We start from the raw sequence: 23,807 nt of genomic DNA, 5'->3' as shown, positions 1-23,807 counted from the left end.
TTCAAGTCACCATCTAAGCCACAAATAAAAACATTGCATAGAATGAGGCTCCATGGGGAACTTCTTGACATACCACTGATAGCGCCTTCCCAGAATTATGTCTCGATTAATGGACTACACCCAGTTTCTGTGTCAAATGTGCTCCCCCAACCCCATCCTCTATGTTAAGAACAACTTCCAAATTCATCTGTCAATAGTCCTTGAACGTGGAGTCTATGAGAGGGCATTAGTGTTGACTGTAGCCAGTAAGGTGAGGGTGGATGTCCATGAGATCAACAGCTTTACGTGTATAGAAAAGACGGGAGGTTGCGTACTCTGCCTTCCTACCCATTGCTGTGATCCCACTGATGTTGTCATGGGAACCTTTCTGGAATCAGCACTCTGAGGACAGTGAGGGTGGAAGAGGAGATGCTACTGTGAGTGAAGCCAGGACAGCTCCTGGAAGGCTTTGATGCCGGGGCCAGCTTCCATTCCCATTTTATACTCTAAAACCACAAGGTGGGGCAGGCAAGCAAGAGAGATTTTATAAAAGTTTATGTGACAGCAGGTTGTTAGGGGCAACAACCCATTGTTTCAGCTATTTCTCTAGGTCATTCTGTTCCAGGTAGCAAGTGAAGTCATGCTTGGTAAATGGCAGTACAAACAGTGCTTTAAGTAGATCACTAATAAATCAGTATCTAATAGTCAGTCTTTTCTGCCTTATTCTTCTTCAGTGTCGCCACCATGTTCCTGGTCTCCCCAGTCTCCAGAGCCATAAGATGAATAAAATTCTATTGTTTATCATTCACCCAGTCTCACATATTCTGTTGCAGAGACAAGAAATGGACCAACATATGAGTTAATAGCCCGTGTTTTTCTGCTTATCTCTGACTGGGCTTCTGCTGTATTCCAAAAGATACAATGTGAAAATTTATCACATGACTTATTCAAATTATGCTATGTCAAAACAGAACTTTCAGGGCCTGAAATTTAATAACTCAACCAAAAGTGAATTAGATATCCCACCTGAGTGTTCCAATAACAAAGTTCACTCATGCATGTTATAGCAATTAGTATGTTGTAGCATGATGATTTACATCTTTGACCCAATTAGGCTGTGAAGACGGGAACCAACTTTCTTACTCACTACTGTATGCTATAATGCATATGGTAAGATCTGACATTTAATAGCTACTCAGTAGATATGGATTTAATTAATAAAATCAGAGTGTGCTGATAGAAGACAGCAGAACAAGGGTTTTGGCAGAACACTGAGCCAGAGAAAGGGTCAGGGCGAGGCATGAGTGGTTGACTTTTCTGGCTTTGCTTGCAACTCTCCTCTTCAAGCAAGAGGTCATCACTGATTATGCCATAGAGTCTATCTCACCCTCTGCTCTTTGCCTACCAACAGGGCTTCAGATCCTGTTATCTTCCTTTCCTCTTCCCTTAGAAAATTGTGTCAACACCTGCAAACCACCAGTGTACAAAGATCAGCACCAGACTCCCCATCTCCCAGACACTGGAAGATGATACTTATGGGGCTGAATTTTAAGAGAAAGAGTTTGCATGACAACATGAATTTTAGTATAGTCAGAGTAATGAAGAAAATTTAAAGCAAGTAATGAATGAGGCTTTTTAGTGAGACTGTGTTGAACAAGAAAAAGGAAGCAATATGGCATATGAAATAAAAATACAGAATGCTGCAGTCAACTGGACTGAACATAGCAACTCCTGTCACTTTCTTAGGCAAGTGAGAACTGCGTGGGCTTTATTCAATAGAAAGACACTTATGTCAAGATAAGTACCACTCCACAAGATGAAAGCCATACCTGGCATCAGTGTCTGGTCAAGCACGTAAGTATGCTCTAGACAGGACATGGGCCAGTAGGCATAACATTTTCGTTCACTGGGTAAAGATTATCTTTCTGTTATTCAAATGCTGATTTTTCTGCCCTTATATTTTTTTCAATCCCAAACTGGACACAATATTGTAATTGTTGTGTCAAGAATCTCCTGTCTCATGTTTGTGTAAACAATTCTGACCATATATCCCCTGCCTTGTCAATAAATGCTTATCAGCCAATGGCTGGGTAGAAGAGAGAATATGACCAGGACTTCCACCAGCCAGAAGAGGGGGAGAGAGAAGGATAGGATTTTGCCACGAGGAAGGGGTTCCAGAGAGTCATCATGGGAAAATACATCTGAAGTCCAGAGAGTCGGACCAATACTAAAGTGCAAGTATCTCAGGGATTTTAGCTGGGATGTAGCCAGATTAGTTTAGAATATTAAAATAGATCAATGAATGCCCAGGTATTTCAGTAAAGCCTCATTAAATAAATATTGGTCTCTCTGTGTCCTTATTAAGGAACTAGCTAGGATAAATAAAAATATCCACTGTATTAATTTATAGCCACTGCATACATTTATATTAAAAATATTGATACACAGGCCCTGGGGGAGGACCTACTACTATTACTCTGAGAAATGAGCATAGTATTAAACAACCCCTAACAACATCATTATCATCATAGATCAATTCATTTTCAATCCTTATGAGAGAAACTTCTATTTTCAGTAGATGGTGATTAACATAGAGACTCAAGACTAGCCAAGGTTTAGAGAATAAGACTGCTCAGTCTTAAATGGGACAGCTATACCACAGTCCCTCCTCCTAACACTCAAGGATCATTGCAGAAGAGGAGGCAGAAAGATGTAAGAGCAAAAAGTGATAGGTGACCACACATCCTTCACACCCCATAAGGCAGTTGCATTTATATGAACTCGGAGCAATTGTGAGAGCATACACAGGCTCTGTGCAAGCTCAAGACAAACAAAATCTCAGCATGGAGTGGTCAGATAGATCTGAAGTCCCTACCCTAGCTGAGGAGCAATTGCAATTGAGAGATGTCAGAAAGGGACAGTCAGTTTTCTTTTAAGAATGCTTCCCCTAGTAAGATGAGCAGCCACACACTCAAGAATATATAGGTAACACAAGTTAGACTTGATGTGTAGAAAAAGAGAAAGAGGACACAAAGTTGGTTAGGCCTGGAAGTGTGATGGATCTGGGAGGAGCTGGGGAAAGTAAATAGGACCAACACACTTTGTATGGTGTTCTCAAAGAACTAGTAAAACAAAAGTGTGGAGTGGGTACCAAGGAGTGAGGTCATCCTAGGAAATGCTCTGCAACATAAGTATAGAATATATGCTAAATGAGAAAAACTGAAAGCATTTCTTCTAAAATTAGGAATAAGACAAAGATACTCACACTCCCCTCCTTTATTCAATATAGTACTTGAAGTCTTAGCAAGAGTAATAAGGCAAGGCAATAAAAAGGACAAAACTAGGAAAGAAAGAGTCCCACTAAGTTATCCCTATTTGAAATAATGATTCCCTATAATTGAAACACTAGAAAACTCTTAGTTCTGAGAAACCTCACATGCAAATCCTCAGAATATAAATCAATAGAAAATGCATATCATCTATACGCACCACTATGTTTGTGTTAAGAATTCAAGAAAACAGCCCCACTAAAAATAATCTTTAAAAATGCCTAGGAACAAATCTAACTGAGAAGTGAAGGACATCTACAAAGAAATCCCCAGAAGCCAAGAAAGAAGCCAAGGAAAACACTATAAAGTGGATCTCCTCTGTTAGAGGATTGGCAGCAAGCACATTGTGGAAATCACTAAATTTCTAAAGGTGATCTACAAATTCTATTCAACTTTTATCAAAATTCCAATAGCATTGCCAGAAATAGAAAAAGACATCACAAAACCCACATGGAAGAACAAACACACACACAACATCCACAGCAATATTGAGCTACAGAGACAAGTAATTAAAAACTGCACTGTAGTGTTCCAAACCAGACACAAATATCAATGCAATAGCATAGAGGACCCAGGAATAAATCCAGTCATTGTCTGATTTTTGACAAAGATGCCCATAACATTATACAGTGGACAGCCTCTTCCACAAATGGCACAGGGGAAACAGGATATCCATAGGCAAACAACAATAACGATAAACCGTAACAACCTTATTCTCACCCTATAAAAACAATTCAAAATGGATCATAGGCCTCAGTGCATGACCTGAAACTTTGAAAAGTAGGGATACAAAAATAAGCAAGTGCTTTCTGAAGAGGACCTCAATAGATTAGAAGATAGTGGCAAGAAGTGAAAAAGTGGGATTGCATGGGACAGGTGGGGATGAAGGGAAAGTTATAGCAGAGGGGACTATGGCCAAATTCCATGATGCATTTGTATAAAAATCTCAAATAGCATCTATTTTTTACAATTAGTGTAGTCTAGTAAAAAAAAAAAAAAAGAAACTATCAAGAAGATGGAAGAGGGGATGTGGAGACAGCGCGCATGGATGCGCTCTCTCAGTGGCCGACTATGGGAAAGATGGGCAAAGCCTAGATGGTAAGAAATTGCTTGGCCTGTTTTCTAGGCAAGGCTCCATGTGAACACATTCTGGGCTAGGGAGACAGAACCCATTTGGGAAGAAACTATTTCAGCATCACAGAAAGCAAAGACAGTGATTGGGTAAGAACAAAATCCAAGAATACACCAGGGAAGGGGGCTCAAAGGAAACACAGTGAGGCGCTCTCCTGTCAGAGGTCTGTCCATTTTTTTTGCTGACAAAGCCACTAACCTATGTGTTTTGGTACTAACCCACATGCTAATCTTCACACAGGCTGAGAAATGTTGAGTAAGACTGAGAGTGTAGTGTGATCAGATATCTGTACTAAGGAGAGCAGGCTGATAAATTCTTTCTGTGGTATTGACGTGCTGACATCTCATGAGAAAACAGACTGTGAGGTTGAGCAAGAAACTCAAAGGAACAGTATATAATCCTAGAGGGACTGACCCAGTGTAAGGACAACTGTGGGAATGAGATGGAATTGATTGTGCAAAACTCAGCCTGCTTCCCTGAGCATCTCCTATATGTCAAACAGTGTCAGATACCCTCCTACCTTTCCAGTGAACTAAACAACTACAAGTCCTTGCAGCACATAAGTATTAAGAAAGATGGCAAGTTAGTGTTTTACACAATACAAAAGGTTGGGTAAGGGGCTGGGGGTGTCATTTGCATAGAGAGTAGTCAAAAAGTTTTACTGAAAAGTTAACATTTCACTTCAGTCCTGGAGCTGGGAGAAAGGCATGTGCTAACTCTGTAGGGCCTATAGGGACCATTTGCAATATGCACTGAGAGAATATTCCAGACTGCAGGAGAACAGATGAACAGGTACTTCAGCAGGAAATGTGGTGCCTAAATACAGGAAGAAGGCTGTGAGGCAGATAGTTGGGAGCGCCAGAGAGGCTGACAAGGTATCTATGTGAAGACTTGGACCTTATTTTACAAGAAACAGCAAGATCTGGTTCACATTGTGAGATGATTCTCATTGTTGTGGGGAGAATGAACTGGAATAGGGCAAGAATAGAAACAGGCAGGCAGTGAAGAGCTATGAAAGTTGTCCAAGTAAGAATTACAGTGGTAGCAGTGAAAAAGAAAAGAGGTGGATAAATTTGGGAACTTATTTTGGAAGCAGAAAATAGGAGTTACTGGGGGAAGGGATATGCTGGTTCAGGAAGGGAACATTAAGAATGACCCCAAGGTTTTATCTAGACCAACCAGGAAGGTTTATGATGTCATTTGCTGAGATGCTGAGGAGGAAAAACAGAATTGGGCTTTAAAAATTAATTTGATATTATATTAGGCATTCAAGTAAAAATGTCAAGTAAGCATTTGGATATATGAATTGGGGACTGAGGAAACAATATAAATTTGCATGTCATTTATGCAAATGACGACAGTTATATGGTAGAACCAGTTGGAATTACTTAGAGAGTATTGATTGGGAAGAACTCGAGCATTCACTAGTCAGCAGAAAAGAAGAAATCAGGAGAGGAAGCAGGCAGAGTGATCATGGAAAAGAAGTGCCCAGGTCATGGCACTGCCACAGAAGACTGAAGAAGTATGTCCAGAAGGAGGAAGGAGATGGCGTAGAGCTGGTGCTCAAAGGCCAGGCTCCAGGCTAGTGAAGGAGATCCACAGGGAAATCTTAAGAAGAGACTTTTGAGACCCTGGTAATGCAGAATGACTCAGGGTTTTCAGTGGATAAAATAGGAACGCCCCCCCCCCCCCATATCTCATCTATTTTAATGCTTAGTCATCAGGGAATGAAAACCTTTGATGGGATTAGCAGTGTTAGGAGGCATGACCTTGCTTGGAGGAAGTGTGTCACTGGGTATATCTTAGTAAGGGTTTTATTGCTGTCAAGGGATACCATGACCAAGGCAACTCTTATAAGGGTAAACATTTAATTGGTGCTGGCTTCAGAGGTTCAGTCAATTCTCATCATGGTGGGAAGCATGGCACAGTGTAGGCAGACATAGTGCTGGAGAAACCAAGAGTTCTACATCTTGATCCACAGGCAGCAGATGCTGAATATCTTCTGCAGGAGGAGAATCTCTTCCACACTGGGTGAAGCCTGAGCATAGGATATCAATTCCCACCCCTACCCTTTCTCAGTTCTCACACCCTTCCACCAACAAAGCTGCTCCTCTTAATAGTACCACTTCCTATGGGCCAAGCATATTCAAACCACCACACGGGGAGTAGGCTTTAAGTTTGAAGGGCCTGTGCTAGGCTTGGTCTACATGCTAAGCCTCTCTGCCAGAGATCAGGATGTAGCTCTCAGCTACTGCTCCAATATCATGAGTGCTACCATGCTCCTGCCATGTTCCTATGATGCCTCCACCATTCCCAACCATGATGATAATGAACTAATTTTCATAAACTGTAAGCAAGCACTCAATTAAATGCTCTCTCTTTTATAGAAGCTTCCTGGGTCACAGTGTCTCTTCACAGTAAACAATGACTAAGAGAGGGTGACACTATCACTCAGACATGGCACAGAGAGACTCTGCTTCTTCCCAGAGTTGAGTCTTCTCAGGAGAAGCTGGTGTGATGCAGGAGAAAAGAAAGCAGGAGTCTGTTGGGCTTCTTTGTCCACACACTCAATAGCTTTGCAATTCTAACCACTAAGTAACTTCCTCAGACTTTCTTCCCATCCTCAGTAAAATGAGATTCTCCCAGGTTCTGTTTATTTATTTGCAAATAATTTATTTATCATTCAGCAAATAAGCATCAAATTGATGTGCCCTTCTAGGTCCTGAGTCAGAAAAAGACCACTACCCTGCCTCTGACTTACTGAACCTTTTATGTGTACTTGTGAGGATGCTCTTGGTGACATGTGTGTCATGTGTTTAAGACATCAGTGTCATAAACAGGATTTGGATCCAGAAGTGTATTACCTACAGTCAGCATCTTATGTAAGACAGATCAGGAGGAGATTCTGTGATAAACAGAAGCTGTATGGTGGGATGGGGTAGTAGGACTCTTAATATTATTGTCTCCTCCACAGTGCAGTGCTGGGCACAAGCTACATTTTATATTGGGGCCATGAACACAAAGGTGTGCCATTAAATTCTGTATGGATTGTTTTCCAGTTTATGGACAAATTCTGATTCTGCTATTCAGTACTTAGAGGTCAATTAGCTTTTCAGTGCCTTGTTTTCCTTAGCTGTCACGTGGATGTGATGACATCATCCATATTATAATGCACTGGGAGAAATAAGATGGTGACTGGCATGTTCAGGCTGTTATTCTTAACCATCCATGATGATGGTAAAATATTCAGAAAAATATTAGAATGTATGAGGGAGTAATTAAATGCACTTATGACTATACAGCTAGTGACTGCCAACATTTGGATGAATATTCTCTTTCTATCCACATCTTGCAAAAAGTCACATCAGGAACTAAAGGTGCTCTAGTGGTTGTTGTAAAGGATGGGAGTTTTACTGGAACTAACATGTGGAGCTCCTTATATCATGACCTTTACTTTCCATTATTGCAATGTGCTATAGAGTTGGATTACTATATGATAATATATAATGTTACAGGTAATAAAAAACATGTTTGTTGGGTGCTTTGTTATTAATTCTAGGCATTCCATTCTGTAGACACTGTTGCACTGACTTATCACAATATTCTTGTGGTAGATGTTCTTTCTATCTTATTCTTGAGAAAAATGGGGATCAGAAAAGTGGTGTTACCATGGTGTGTAGTAGCCATCTCTCTCTCTCTCTCTCTCTCTCTCTCTCTCTCTCTCTCTCTCTCTCTCTCCCTCTCTTTTTATCTCTGTCACTCTCTGTCTCTCTGTTTCTCTTTCTCTCTCTTTCTATAGAGGCATTTACTCTCTGCTGTATTGATATTAGCCAATCATACTAATTGAGGTCAAGGAAATATGAGTGGAAGAAGCACAGGCCACTTCAGGCTTGGCACTATTGGGCTTGTTGCTTAACTCTCTACTTAATGCCCTTCCCTGTGCCATAATGACCCTGGAAAGCAAGGTAGATATGGTTGTCTGGACAGATCCTCCCTCCAGCCCCCATGAGCAGAACTGCCGAGCTGACAAGTCTCCAGATTGGTATCAGACAATGCTTGAATAGATTGAATTCACTGAAATGTTGGGATTACCTATTGCTGCGGCATAACCTGTCCTATACAGACTGAAGCAACATATTTGAAAAGATCCCCTAAAGGCATAGGATCATGATTGTCATAAACAGGATTTGGATCCAGAGGTGTATGACCCACCATGCATGGTCAATAGCTTATGTAAGGAAGGTCAGGTGAAGATTCCATGGGAAATAGAGATTATATTGACCATGACATCTGCTATAATGTCATTGACTTTCTTAATCCATCTTGAATATGGTCCCAATTACATTATCTTTGAGGTTGTATGGCATTTGTCCATATCTGCACATGTTAGTGGAAGGACAATCAAAAGAGGATCATCTTAGACATGGATATGTTTGCTGGACATATGAGAGAGAATTTAAAAAGAGATCACAATAACCAGGAGGTAAGAGAAGCATGGGAAGAAAGGCTTGGGGGAAAGGAGGTGTCAAGTAGAATGAGTTCAAACATCTTTTCCTAGAAAAGACGTTTAGTAATGAATACTTCAGAGTAACCTGTGGGAGGCAAATCCTTGGATTGTTGAGACATAAAGGTGATAAAATGTGTAAGCCAAGTGGCTGAATGAAAGGCTCTAAGCACATGCATGTTGAGCAGTTATGCAAGGCGACAAACAACACAGAAAACATGGTCTGCAGATTACAATGGACAAATCTGCATAAAGCCCCAAAGTTAAGTCTGGGCCACTTGCATCTGTGTGTGTGTGTGTGTGTGTGTGTCCATGTTTCTATAGGTACATGTGGGTACCCACCTTACAGCACTGGAAGTGAAAATATACTTTTCTGCCCTGATATTTTAATAGGTGGTGTGTGTGTGTGTGTGTGTGTGTGTGTGTGTGTCTGTCTGTCTGTCTGTCTGTCTGTCTGTCTATCCTACTTTGGTTCCTATCACTGTGATAAAGACAATGATCAACAGAAACCTGGAGAATTTATTTCATTTTATAGCTTATGGTTCATTCTGAAGGGAAGTCAGGACAAGAACTCAAGACAGGATCCTGGAAGCAGCGACTGAAGCAGACACTGTGGAGGAACATCACCTACTGGTGTACTTCCTATGCCTTACTCAGTATGCTTTCTTATGTACCAGGACTAACTGATTAAGGGTAGTACTACCCACAATGAACCAGACCCTCCTCCCACATCAACCATTAACCAAGAAAATGCCCACAGGTTTGCCTACAGACCAATCTGAGAGGTACATATTCTCAGTGGAAGTTCCTTTTTCCTAGGAAAAAGGTCTAAGCTTATGTCAAGTTGACAAAAAACAAAACAACACATATCCAAACTCAGAGCCTCATATTTGCATAGTAAGTACTTTACTGACCAAGGCATCTCCATAACCCTTTTTGGGTGAATATTTTTTTAAAAACTGTAGTAGAAGCTTATGGTTATTTCTTTTGATTTCTTCCTTCAAGACACAGGATCTATTGATATTGACTATGACTCTAAAATTACTCAGAGAATTCAAAGACAGCATCTTCTAAACCATTGCTAACCCATCACCACAATTCCATCAGCTTAGGTATTTCTTAAAGCCAAAACATGAGTAAGAAGGAAAATCCTCTCTTAGGTCAACAAAGACAGAAATGGCTGCAATGGCTTACTTCCTCCATCCCAGGCACTCTCCCCTTAGGGATAGATGTGATAGATGACAAATGAGGTGTTAATGGGTCCCACTAGACCAGAGTTCATAGGCATGTAGGACTCAGCCAAGGCTCTTGTCCAGGGAGAACTGTGGAGAATGGTCCAGGCCTTGGCCTTGGAGCATTATCTAAACAGAATTGTAGAGTAGTAACCATGTGCCCTGCAACCATGGGCTCTGACCAGGTTCTAGTATCTTCTAAGGATATCTATAGGCTCTGTTCCTGAGAATTGGGTTCATCCTCCCAAGGTCACCTTCATCGTGCCTACTTCAAACCTACTTAATTCTTTATCTAAAATATTAGTAATTAACAAACCATTCACATGGTCAAATTGTACAGAGCAGTTTAAGGATTTCCTCTTAGTTCCTGATATCTCAAATTAACTCTCAAGTGCTAAAGCTTAGCTTGTCCAAAAGGTTCCACTGTACCTTTTCTTTTGGAAAATAATCATATTAGACAGGGCTTTTTTTTTTTACAATAACAGTGTGTTTTGTTATTTTGATAGTGTTGCTTACAAAAGTATTTTTGTTTTATCCCCTCATGCAGATATAATAAAGAAAGACCTGTGTATACAGAAGTCTAGTTATAATTCTATCTTGGCAACAGCCTTAGTTTTCAGGGGCAAGATGTAGGCTGCTAGCCGGGCGCTGGTGGTGTACACCTGTAATCCCAGTACTCTGGGAGGCAAAGGCAGGTGGATTTCTGAGTTCGAGGCCAGCCTGGTCTTACAGAGTGAGTTCCAGGACAGCCAGGCCTATACAAAGAAACCCTATCTCAAAAAAAACAAAAACCAATAAATAAATAAATAAATAAATAAATAAATAAATAAATAAATAACAAAGATGTAGGCCGCTAAGCAGAAGTTTAATGACACTGGGTACCCCAGTTAAAAGGCAAGATTTGCCTTCCATCAAAGTTCTTGTACTTCCCACTCAGATCTCAGTACTTGTCTGACTTTCTTACAAAAGAAAAGCATCTACTTCTGTATGGGAAGGAAGTACATCGAGTCCACCATAGTCATCCATTCAGCACTTGTCAAGCGCCGCATGTTGGCCTGGTGCTAAATAGTAAAGATCCAAATTCAAGTCATACTTCCTCTTGAGGAAGACCATGAGCTTGGACTTGGACAGAATACACTTAGAATTTTGGCTCAGAATGCTATTATAAACTTAACCTCCCTAAATTTGTGTTCTCTTATCTCTAAAATGTGGACAAGAGCACCCATCTAATGAGGTGCATGTAAATATTTAATGATTGAGGTAAGGTGTTAAAGTGGTGATTGCTACTCACTAAGATCTCTAAACTAAGTCTATATGAAATCCCATTATATTCTTTTTCCTGAGGGGCATCAACATCTCAGAAGGTCTACCTATTTTTGTCTGTCCATTTTACCATTCACAGTGGCCATTTTTTCCATGGCTACATCATGGTGACAAGATGGCTGCTGTGGAAGTCAGGTCATCATGTTTCTTGGGTCTTGTCTATATGGAAAAACAGATCAATCCATTTTTTTTTAAAGAAATGTTCTCAAGAAACCTGCTTTCTTTTTGGTCAAAGCTGGGTCACACACTTATTGAACTAGTTAGTCATCTGTAAGGATATGGAAATATTCTTAGAGTTGGGGGCCACTGAAAGTTCTCAGCTGCCCCTCGTCCCTACATCCTTTTGCCCTCCCTCCCTCTCTCCCTCCCTCCCTTCTTCCTGTTCATTAGGACCTTCAAGATTGAAGAGAATCAAATCTAATTAACATTTTATGGTTCCAACAGATTCCTTGTTGCACAAGAAAATGATGGTAAGCACAAATGTCTAAAGTTCTCTCAGGAAGGAGCTAGGAAGCAGAGCTCAGGCAAGAAAGCGGGCCTCATGAAAAGGACTCAAGGTGAAGAAAGTGGGCCCTAGTCTCTTTCAGAAGCCAGAGCAAGGCCTGTCACTGCCCATTGTTAACTACCTGGATGTCCCAAAAGAGAGTTTCTACCTTCTATGCATCTGCCTAGCTCTGCCAGAAGAAACCATTGAAGAATGCATCCTTATACAGAACTTAAAATTCTTAGCTGGGTGATTTTAGAAAACAGCTAAGGTTTGACACTGTAGAATGTGTGAGAATCATAGTTTCCTCGTAAGCAATACCTTCTTCCTGTCCCTTCAGGACAAGCTCCTGCTATGCTTTGCTAAAGTGACCCAGAGATTTAACCACAGGCTCTAGTGAAGAAAACATTCCATAATTATAAACATTCAAGAAAAGCAGCTTGCCCTCCCATGAGTTACTACAAAGGGAGAAGTAATATCTCTATAACAGGAAGGAAAAAAGCCCTAGCAAACACTAACTGTGATGGCTAATGCTGACTCTCAACCAGACAGGAACTGAAAGCATCTGGGAGACAAGAATGTACCTCAAGGTACACCTGCGAGGGGTTCAGCCTCTGGGCATGCCTATAACACACACAGACACTTGGGGGCCTATGGGAACTGGCAAAATCTGAGCATGGTCTTGTGTTGCTGTGTCATCAATTTTTTGGTTATGGCATGCTGTAGTTTTAGATAAGACTACCACTAGGTGCAATTAGAAGAAATGTATGGGATCTTTCTGTATTACTTCTTACAGATGCATTTAAAAACATAGTTATTTCACAGTACAAAGTTGTAAAAATATAATGAGGGGGCTGAGGAGATGTCTCAATTGATAAAGTACCTGCGGAACATGCAGGAGGAAAGCTCTGGTACCTCTGCAAAAAGCCTAGTTCAACAACACACATCTGTAACTCAGGACTGGAGAGCAGAGATAAGAAGATTCTGGGAGTTCACTGGCCAAAGAGCTAAGTCAGATAAATGCCAGGTTTAGTTAGAGATTCTGTTTATAAACAAACAAACAAACAAATGAATGACATGAACAACTACTGAGAAAGACAATTGATATCTACATCCACACTTTATGTGCATATATATAAACAGGTTATTGATGTTATTTCTAGGAGATTTGAACAAATGTCTGCTCACTCCTGATGGGGAACTGAGGACAGAGCAAGAACAGATACTACCAAAGTCTACTTTGACGAACCAGAGTTTTATTGGGGTTACTTACAGGAATGTCTTAGTCAGGGTTTCTATTCCTGCACAAACATAATGACCCAGAAGCAAGTTGGGGAGGAAAGGGTTATTCAGCTTACACTTCCACACAGCTGTTCATCACCAAAGGAAGTCAGGACTGGAACTCAAGCAGGTCAGGAAGCAGGAGCTGATGCAGAGGCCATGGAGGGATGTTACTTACTGGCTTGCTTCCCCTGGCTTGCTCAGCTTGCTTTCTTATAGAACCCAAGACTACCAGCCCAGGGATGGCACCACTCACAAGGATCCTTCCCCACTTAATTGCTAATTGAGAAAATGCCTTTCAGCTGGATCTCTTGGAGGCATTGCCTCCCCTGAAGCTCCTTTATCTATGTTAACTCCAGCTTGTGTCAAGTTGACACAAAGCCAGCCAGTACAAGGAATTTGCCTGAGGGGTTACTTGAAGGAGTAGAAATGGCTCAAAGACAGCTGCATCACCAAAGCCCAGGAAAGCAGGGGTGACAGCTCACAAAGCTGGGATCCTGGAGCGCACTGCGCACTGCACAGCTTGCAGGCAGCTCAACAGGCTGGATAGGGTCCTTTTCAGATATGAGACTCAGTTGTTCTGAGCCTCTGCCAGGCAGCTCAGCTGGTCTTTGCTTCTTCTAGATGACTGGGCTTGTCTGAGAGTTTTTTCTCAGTGGGCTTTACTATTTCTATTCTCTTGAGAAGGACGGGACTTAACGAATCTGGTTAGTTTCAGGGACTTCCTGAAGCTATTTTGAGTAGTGTATTTCCTATCTTTTTTGTTTGTTTGTTTGTTTGAATTTGTTTTTTTCAAGACAGGGTTTCTCTGTATAGCCCTGGCTGTCCAGGAACATACTCTGGAGACCAGGCTGGCCTCGAACTCAGAAATCTGCCTGCCTCTGCCTTCCAGAGTGCTGGGATTACAGGCGTGCGCCACCACCACCTGGCTGTATTTCCTATCCTAATGAGCTTCCCTGCAGTACTTTACTCTCTGTCTCCAACTTAGAGCATTTTGCTGTTTTACCTCCCTGTAAACATCTGTTGTAAGAAGACCTCCTCCAAGATGGTATGTTGTCATCTCAAGGGAAACTGCTACACAACACACATGCATGAGTTCCACAGGAACACATGTAGACCATGTGCACATACTAAAATAAAAAAAAATGTTGAGGTTGTAAAAGTCAATTAGGAATGATGCTGCATTGAGAGAGTCAGAGGTGTTATAATAACTCAGTGGAACTTGGAACCCTTGACTTAGTGGGATGGAATCTGTAGTTTGCTTCATAATATTGCACCAATGCTCATTTCTTAGTTTTGATTAACTGTATTACTATTGCTGTGGTTTTGAGTAGAAATATGCCTCAAGACCCATGTGTGTGAACACCTGGTCCCCAGCTGGTAGTGCTTTTGGAAGGTTGTGAATAACTGGGTGTGGCCTCAGATTTTATAGGCCTGTTGTACTTCCTGTCTGCTCTCTGCTTTCTAAGTAGGGATGCCATGTGACCATCTATTCCACAATATTGCTGTCACGCTTTCCCTAACGTGATGGACTAAATGCGTTTTTAAATTATGAGTTCAAATAAACTCTTCCTTCCTGAAGCCACTTTTTTCAGGCTTTGAAAAGGAGCTGGCATAGTTATGCCTGACAGTAACCCCTGGAGTGGGGCTTGGGGTGGGGTTGGGGGTAGGGAGGAGAAGTAGGAGGAAAGACAGGCTTTTCAATACTGTTTCTGAAATGCTGTTTCTCAGAACTTTTTTGTTTAAAACAATTTAAAACAAAAATATCCCAAAAATATTTTCTGTAAAATAAGGTGTCCTTTATGCTAATTACTTTAAAATAGCTTTTAAACCTCAACTAGAAATGTAGAAAATCAGCCAGCAAGATTTAAAGCATAGGGGAAAAAAAGACCACTCTCAATTTCTTACTACCCTGTGTCTTACTTATCTCTTGTCTCTTACTATCCTTGTCTCTCTGTTTAAGTTCAGAACCATCCACACAGCTGGAAGACAAACCCCTTGAATTTAAACTTAGAACCTTTAAACTTAGGCTCTTCTTTATGTGAGCCTCTCCAGGCCACTGTCCAATTTTTCCCAATTTAGTCCTTATTTTTGTTTTGTTTTTGTTTTGTTTGTTTTGTTTTGTTGGGCCATTGTCTGGTTGGTTGGTTTTATTTTGTGTTTTTGTTTGTTTGTTTTAATTTTGTTTCTGCAGCCACACCCTTTCCTCCTGACTGAACTGTGAGCAAACCATCTCCTGACCTGGCCTGCCCTTCAGAGAGAAAACCAGCTGAGTGTGGTGGGTCAAATCTGCAGTCCCAGCCATCGAAAGGCTGAGGCAGGAGGATCATGGTTTCATGGCCAACTTGGGCTCTACAGTGAGTCCGAAGCTGAAGTCTACATTACATAGTAAGATTCAGTCTCAAAGGTAAAATTTTAAGTGTGATTTCTTTTTTCTTTTGAAGGAAGAGAAGAAACCCAAGTTGGCATGTAGCCTACAGTGGACACATCTCAATTATTTTCTAGCCTAGAAATGGATGAGCAGGCATGACTCAAAATATCTTTAAAGTATTGTGTGAAATCCTATCAATATAATTCTTCTCACATCACGCACATGAAATGGATTTCTTCATGAACGTGGCATAGATGCCACACTCAGGCCCAGGAAACTCAGAAGTGGCAATGGACTCCTGCCTGGCAGAGGCTTCTCTGCAGACGTATTCTTGGGCTCTGTTTCTGCCATCTTGATAGGCCAAGTCCTTCTGAAGAAGCCAGATTTTTGCTATGTAGACTTTCTCCTTTCCTTTAAATAAGTATTTTTCCAAGCATGGAATTCAGAGGAGAGGTCACTTTTCTGCCTGGGAATCTATCTGCTTTCTTTTTATGGTCATTTCTATATTGAGAAGGTCCCAGGTCCAGTCAGTCATAAAGTCTCCTGGTAAAGCTTCCCTGAGCAATTGCTCCTGTGTTCACTTGCTAGTTATCACCTCGACTGCCCTTCAGAGGCTACGCTCCTCCAGTCTCCTCAACCCCTGATAATTCTGCTGGAGTGGAAAAAATATCTAATGATAAACTATTTGTTTCTTCTTCAAGTTCTTATCTATGCAACTCTGGTCCAAGGCTGGACTGATCTGGTTTTCATCCATCTATCTGGAGAGGTTACAGCAGGATGGACAGAAGTTTGGACATAACAGTCTGGGAAAACTTCTCTCATAAACCTGACTTGACACATCTGTCCTGCTGGCAGCTGAAGGCCACCAGGGTTCCAGCTGGCTCCTTGCCTTCTAAGACACTCAGTCAGACAAAGAGCTCCCTAAAGCCCTTCACTCAGACTGACAAAGGCATTGTGCCCAAGACAGCCACAGGGAAGTTGGCATATAGTAGGCCCAAATGCGATATTTCAGGTGCTCAGGGAAGACCCAGGCATCCGACAACAAGAACAAGATCGGAGAGAGCAGATTACCTCAGCCTTAGTGCTTCAGAACAACTTCTCATACAACCACAAGCAGCGGAGCCTTCACTTTTATCTTGGTCTGGTTCTTCTAGCTGAACTGATACACTATAAATCTAAGTTGCCGATGTCCAGATTCCAGAGAAAATACATTTTTTTTTGCATGGAAGATCAAGCCTAGAACATCCTGTACTGCACTGTGGAGCTGAAGCACTCTATCATTATGTACTCTAAAAGGAACTCCACCAGTGTCTAGAATGAATCTCTTGCCTGTTCTCACCCCCTGTATTTGTGGTTCGGGCTGATGACCACGTGGAAGAGGCTCAAGACACCACTGGGTAAGACTTCAGGTGTCTTCAAGATCTTTGTCACATGGATGATGATGCTGTACTGAAGGAGTTTCCAGGGCTGACAGGTGCATCGTATTCTCTTGGTGGATTTTGGCCCTCAGTGGGGTTGTTTTAATATATTGTATGGCCGTTACTTCAGTTCCGTGGTCCCAACTAGCAGCACCTAGCACCCACTGGTGGAGGGACCAAACAGCCTCAGAAAGGGCCGTGAGTCTGAACTTGCCTTTTTCTATACTTTTTCTGGAAGGTACCAGAAGATGCTAGAAGGAGGGAGGGCTGCAGGACTCTGGCTGCCGTAGGGCTGGCCTCTACTTCATGAGGGGAATAATCCGTGGAACTCAGTGACATTTTATTTCTATTTATTCTTTATATTTTAATGGAATTCTGTGGTTCAGACTTGGTTTCGGGCTCCATGCTCTCAGAGTCAGCTAAAGTACAAGGGGGAAAGAAAGTAGTGGGGGAAATTAGATTCTTGATTTGTGTCCAGATGGTCCTAGCCGAAAATAGACTCAGAGATTCTCACTGCAGACTTGCCTCTGGTATGAAACTCCCCTCCCCCTTCATCTGAGGTCTTCTTGGTAAGAGAGGGAATGGGAAAAGCACTGGGAACATTCATTTCTCTTTTTCCCAGCCGTGTATTAAAAGGCCTGTGCAGGTTCCAGTCCAGGGCTTCTGTGGAGCACCAATAGCTACCGCATACACAACGGCCTAGGGTGATGTGATTTTAACCAACTTGGCCTGAAGGCCATCCTAGGCGTGTGTGGCAGCAGGGGAGCACAGCAGTAGCTGGTCCTGCAGTGAGGGTTCATTCAGGCCTGCCACCAGTACAGTGGCCTGCTCACACTCCCCTGGGCATCATGTTCTGGAAGCTTAACAGCAAGGAGAGAAGGTTTGTCCTAGCTGGCACCCTCCAGGTAGAGCAATGTCACAGAGCTACTTACTCAGGAGAGGTGTACAGTCTTCCTTGTCCCTGCCAGAATATCAGCTTAAGTGAAGGGATGAGAGTCATCTATAAGGGCAGTGCCTTACAGGGTAGGTTAAGGACGGAGTAGGTGTCTGTCCTAAAGTCCAAGACACCATCCTCTGACAGACAACATAACATTTGGTCTTGGATGCCAGTAAAATAAAGAGTGGTCAGGTGAAAGTGCTTTAAAAAAAGAAACGAATTCCCATAAGTCTTTCACAGTTGGATTTCCTTTCTAATGTGTGAACAGTCTTGGAAGGTATCTTAGTCATTGTTCTATATCTGAGAAGAGACACAATGGCATGGCAACTCTTATAAAGAAAGCATTTAATTGGGGCTTACAGTTATAGATAGTTAATCCATGATCATCATGGCAGAGATTGTGGCAGCATATAGTCAGATGTGGTATTGAAGAAGTAGCTGAGAAGTCTACATCTGGATCCAAAGGCAGCAGGAAGAGAGAGACACTGAGTCTGGCTTGGACTTTTGAAACCTCAAAGCTTATCTCCAGTGACACACTTCCTCCAACATGGTCACACATACTCTAATAAGGCCACACCTCCTAACCCTTCTCAAGTAGTGCTACTCCCTGATGACTAAGTATTCAAACATCTGAGCCTCTGGGGGCCATTCTCATTCAACCTGGCACAGATTATAAAAGAGACCATCAAAGGACTGGATTCTTGGGCCAGGACTAGGAGGACAACTGAAGTGACCCGAGAGACAAGACCTAGGAAAATGTCAGAGCACAGAACTAGCAAACATTCTTAAAAAATCAATCCCATGAAGACCAGACCCAGGGCAATGGGGCTGTTAGCATCAATCCCATGAAGACCACACCCAGGACAACATGGCTGTTTCCAGGTCCAAGACAGATTGAGAGACAAGCCCAGTCCGGCCATCTCAGCCTAGAGACTCAGAGTTTGCCTGTGACCACATTTGGGTTCTGAACGTGGTGAATCTGAATCTGGCCTTATAGAACTTGGGGATTAAAACTGACACTTTCCATATTCTTTTATTTAGTGTTTGTTTAGTTTCAAATCATTGTGTAAGCAAATCCATCAGTATGTTTGAACAGAGGATAATAATTTGTTGCATTTTATATTCAACAAATCACACTCATATTCTTATTTCTTCATTCAATCTTGGTTTGACCTGTGAGGGAGAAAGGAGATGATAGGATTTTACAGGTTCATAAGCTCCATGAGGGTGGGGAACGTTCACTGGAATGTGTGTAGTAGCTTGCCACAAACTGAGACGATCCTTATGCAAATATCTGATGAAGAAAGGGGTGAATGAGTTAGTGGGAGGAGGGATGGGTACGTGGGTGGATGAATTGATGGGTGACTAGAATTTGCCCCAAGTTTTAAAATGGATTCAAAGGCTAGGGAGCTATCTCAATGGGTAAAGTAGTTGTTGAGAAGCACAAAGAGTTGAGTTTGGGTTCCAAGCATCCTTTTAAAAGCTGGATACAGTAGTGTCTCTATAACACTAGCAGCATGACGGGAAGACACGCATAATGGCAGCCACTAGTTGAAACTGTGAGGTCCAGGTTTACAGAGAATCCCCGACTCAATAACAAGGGAGAGAAGGGTCAGAGAGTTCTATGAGATTGTGTCTCCTTGAGACATCAGAAACTACACCTGTAAACCCTTACCAGGATCACTGCCCAAATGTAAGCTGGATAATGACACTGACAAACATGCCTAACTGGATGAGGCCTCCCAGGAGGCATCTAAGGAAATCTGAGTAGGAGAGGTGGTCCTCTCGGGAAGGCGTATACCAACTGGTTGTCCAGTGCCAAACGATCAGCCTTGAAAACGCATACATACAAGTAATACTGTATAAACTCAGCAGGCTATATTTAGGAATATATACATATACATTCAGCATACATACATAATACTTGCATACATACATGCAATGACAATGAGTGATAACAGAGGCATGAATTTGAAAGAGTAGGGAGGAAACGCGGGAGGGTTTGGAGGGAGGGAAAGGAAGGGAGAAACTTTCTAATTAAATTATAATCCCAAAATAAACAAAATAAAAAAGAATAAAATAAAATAAGGGAGAAAGTGTTAGAAAGGGATCTCTAATGCTCATCTCTGACTGTACAAGCACATATACAGATGAATACATTACATACACACATATACATACATACATACATACATACATACATAGAAAGAGATTAAGGGAGAGAATAAGTAAAAATATACCCCTTAGAAAACAGATACATTTCCCAATTCTACAACTAATGAGTAGTTTTGTCCAAGTTTCTGAACTTTGTTCTTGTCAGCTACAAAACAAGGATAATGATGTTGCTTCTATTTCCATGTTGGAAAAAAAAACAGCCAAGCAAACAAAACCCCAGATTTGTTCAACATCATAGATGTCAGGGAAGGAGCCATGGTTCCAATTGGCACTGCTGATTTCTAGGTCATTGATTGTCCTGATGTGTGATGGGAGAAGGAAAAAGCCAAGTATTTCCAAGTGTTTCTGTCGGACACTGCTTAGAAAGGATGAACACATAGGGCATTTGTTACAGAAGTATCATTATTCTCACATGACAGGTGCAGAAAAGAAAACTCTCAGAAGCAAAGCTGCTTGCCCAAGCTTCCTCAGGTGAGTTAGAACTAGGACTCAGGCTTGACCTCACCGTGGCCTGTTACATCATCACCTGGCTCACATCAAGCCCAAGGTCAGAAGCCTACCGTGTTCTCCATCTGCCCTGGAAACAAGCCTGGCAGTGCCTGCACAGGGCCTGGTACTGCACTGAAGAGGTTAGCATGATTTGATCTCTTGACTGATACACACAAACCACCCTGCAAAGTTGGACTATCTGGATGAAAAGCACTGCTTCCCAGAACTACATTCTAGACATCAAAATTCTAGAAAGCAAGCTGCTTAACTCAATTTTTCTTCTTTCCCTTTGTCTCTTTGTCTCTTTGTCTCTCTCTCTCTCTCTCTCTCTCTCTCTCTCTCTCTCTCTCTCTTATTCCAGACAGTCTGAATGTAATGTCAACCTTAGCAAGACAAACCTCATGGAACCATTTATGACGCAGAATAAACTTAAAGTATATGAAGACCTGTTATGAAAGACACTATAGGAAGATCTGGGAAATGAAAACAGATTATGAGTCTAAGTCTTCTCCCAGTTTTCTCACAGAACAATTGGTGGAGTTACCATCTAGCAAAGAAGCAAGTGTACAAAGCAACTTAAGACTCTGATTCAGAATGTTCCAATGTGGGCACACCTGCGCTGGGGAGGGAGGGATGAACAGGGGGTGGAGGAGAAAGAAATGGCTTTAATGCTGGAACAAATGGAAACTCTTCGTGGGTGGGGCTCAGACATCCTGGTCTCCAAGACAGATATCTCTGTTAGTTAAGACTCAGCTACAAGCAAACAAAGGACCCAGCCTAAAGTCTCTAAAGCAGAATATTAATTCACGGATCTTGTAACTCATAAGCCTGAAGAGGAGTTGTTATAACTTGAATGTTTGTGTCTTCTTCAAATTGCCATTGAAAACCTACCCCCAGCCATGTGACCATGGCACTGGGGAGGAGGGCATGGGTGTGAGAGTCCGTCCCATGATGGCATTCCTGTTCTTCGACCTTACAGGAAGCAGCTAGCGATTCCTCTCTGCCTCCATTTCCTGTCCTCTCTATGTCTATTTTCCCTTTAGCTCCTTTTCCATCTGAGGATGTGGTGAGAAGCCAGCTATCCATCACACAAGAAGGCGGTCCTCGCTGAAACCCATTCTAACTACCACACTGATCTTAGACTTCATAGACTTCAGAATTCCCAGAAAGAACTACCTGTGGATGAAGATACCAGCTTGTGTGATATTTTGTTATAGAAACCAAAGCAGATCAAACTTAGTTTCAGGCACAACCAATTCAAAGGTCACCTTACTCTCGGGGGCTCCATTGTGCTCTATCAAACCAAGTAGCTCTGGGGAAGATTGTCTCAAGTTCAGGCTAGAAGAACAGCCTAGGCAGAGGTGTTTCCTGCTATCTCAGAATCCCTAGAGACACCTGATTGGCCTTGTGAGGTCATTGTCATTCATAAACAAGCCAGTGACCACGGAATGTGATGAATTGATTGCCCATTGGATGATTGCCCTATGCCCAGACCACAGACTGCCTCATGTGGATGAAGTATGGAGACTAAATCACCAGAATCTGAACCAGGGTCAGGCTACATATCAAATATAGTCCCCAGAGGTAAGACAAGAGTAATACAGGATAAACAGAGGAATGTTGGCCAGTAGCTGATGTGTCTCCATAGCTGGTACCCTGGATTTGGGACCAAGGCTGCAAATATTTGACACTAAATCGTAAGTTTAAAGGAAAAGTTTAAGATGAAAATCCTTTTTTTTTTTTGTCTCTTGGTGCCAAATTCAGTGCCTGGGGATCTGCAAAGGATTGCTTTTTCCCATAGACTGATTTCCTAATTAAATATCTTACAGGTGGGCCTCTTTACATTGCATTCAATCCTGAAATACTGCTCAGAAACTGAATTTAGGAGTTTTTTTCACTCTGTTTTTGTTTTTGTATCTTGCAAATTTGAAGCACAAAAAGGCATTCCAAAATCCATGTATGTTATGAAAAAAAACCCTTGTATTCTCCCTCAGCTTAGTTGTGGCCTATTGTTTTAGTTTAGTTTTGTTTTTCTTTTTGTTTTTCTAAAAGTGGGATCTGTTGATATCCTTATACACACACACACACACACACACACACACTCTACCACTACCACCACTAAAACAGCACACAAACTGCATAAGAATACCTGTGAAGCAAAAGAAGCTTCCGTGCATTACTTCAGTGATTTTTTTCCCGTCTAGTCCACCCTTGTGGGAGTAAGCCTCCTTGAGTTCACTTCCCCAGACTGTTCTTTCTGACAACAAATTCCATCAACAAACAACCCCTTCCAGCAACTCAACAGCAGAAAGATGCCAGAAGCCAATGGTCCCTAAAAAAAAACAAACAGAATTCTTTTTCAATAATGTCTGTTTTCATCGAATCCAAGTTTGGCTTCCTGACTGTAACAGTGGCAGCAAGTCCTCTGAGTGGGGCAGACTTCAGCTTGGAGGCTAAAGTATTTTGGCCAAGTGAATCACTTCCTGTGGCTATTCTGAAGTATTGATTGGGAATGTTTTTGAATCTGTTGATTAAAGCTGACATTCAGCTCTGAATAGCAGAGAGTAACTGTCCAGTCTCCAGTCCCTACCTGTTCCTCTTTGTCCAGTTATAGCTGGGTTTTCCAAGTGTACAAAAGAGCCATGCAGTCTTCCCTTTGCCTCATGACTGTGGAGCCATAAGCCGGCGTGGAGGTGGAGCACTCTACTCCCCTTCACTAGTCACATAATTGTTGCTTTGGAAATCACTGCTGTAGGAAACATCCAAGGGGAAGTGTCTTGGTTGTCATCTGGATGGTGTCTAGAACCAACTGAAACATAAGCTCCCGGAGCACTCTCGTGGGGGATTTCCTTGATCAGATTATTTGAAGCAGGTAGACCCACCTCGAATGTGGCAGCAACCCAGATTAAAGGACATCAAGAAGGAAACTTGCCTTCTGTCTTTTTGTCCTCACTCTTGCTGGTAAGTTTGTGTATCCTGCCACTGTGTTCCTTTATTGATAGTATTACCATCATCTTTAGGGTTCCAATGGAGACTCTGTGAGACTGCTGAGACCTACAGCCTTGTTGACTGAGCACCTACTGTATCCTTCACCTCCCCAGTGCTGAGCAGCCATTGTCAGACTACCTGGGCTGCACTCTATAAACCTGTCTA

The sequence above is a fragment of the Apodemus sylvaticus genome, chromosome 4, assembly GCF_947179515.1.
Source record: "Apodemus sylvaticus chromosome 4, mApoSyl1.1, whole genome shotgun sequence".
NCBI classification, from domain to species: Eukaryota; Metazoa; Chordata; class Mammalia; order Rodentia; family Muridae; genus Apodemus; species Apodemus sylvaticus.
Note: the sequence above shows the minus strand (reverse complement) of the source record.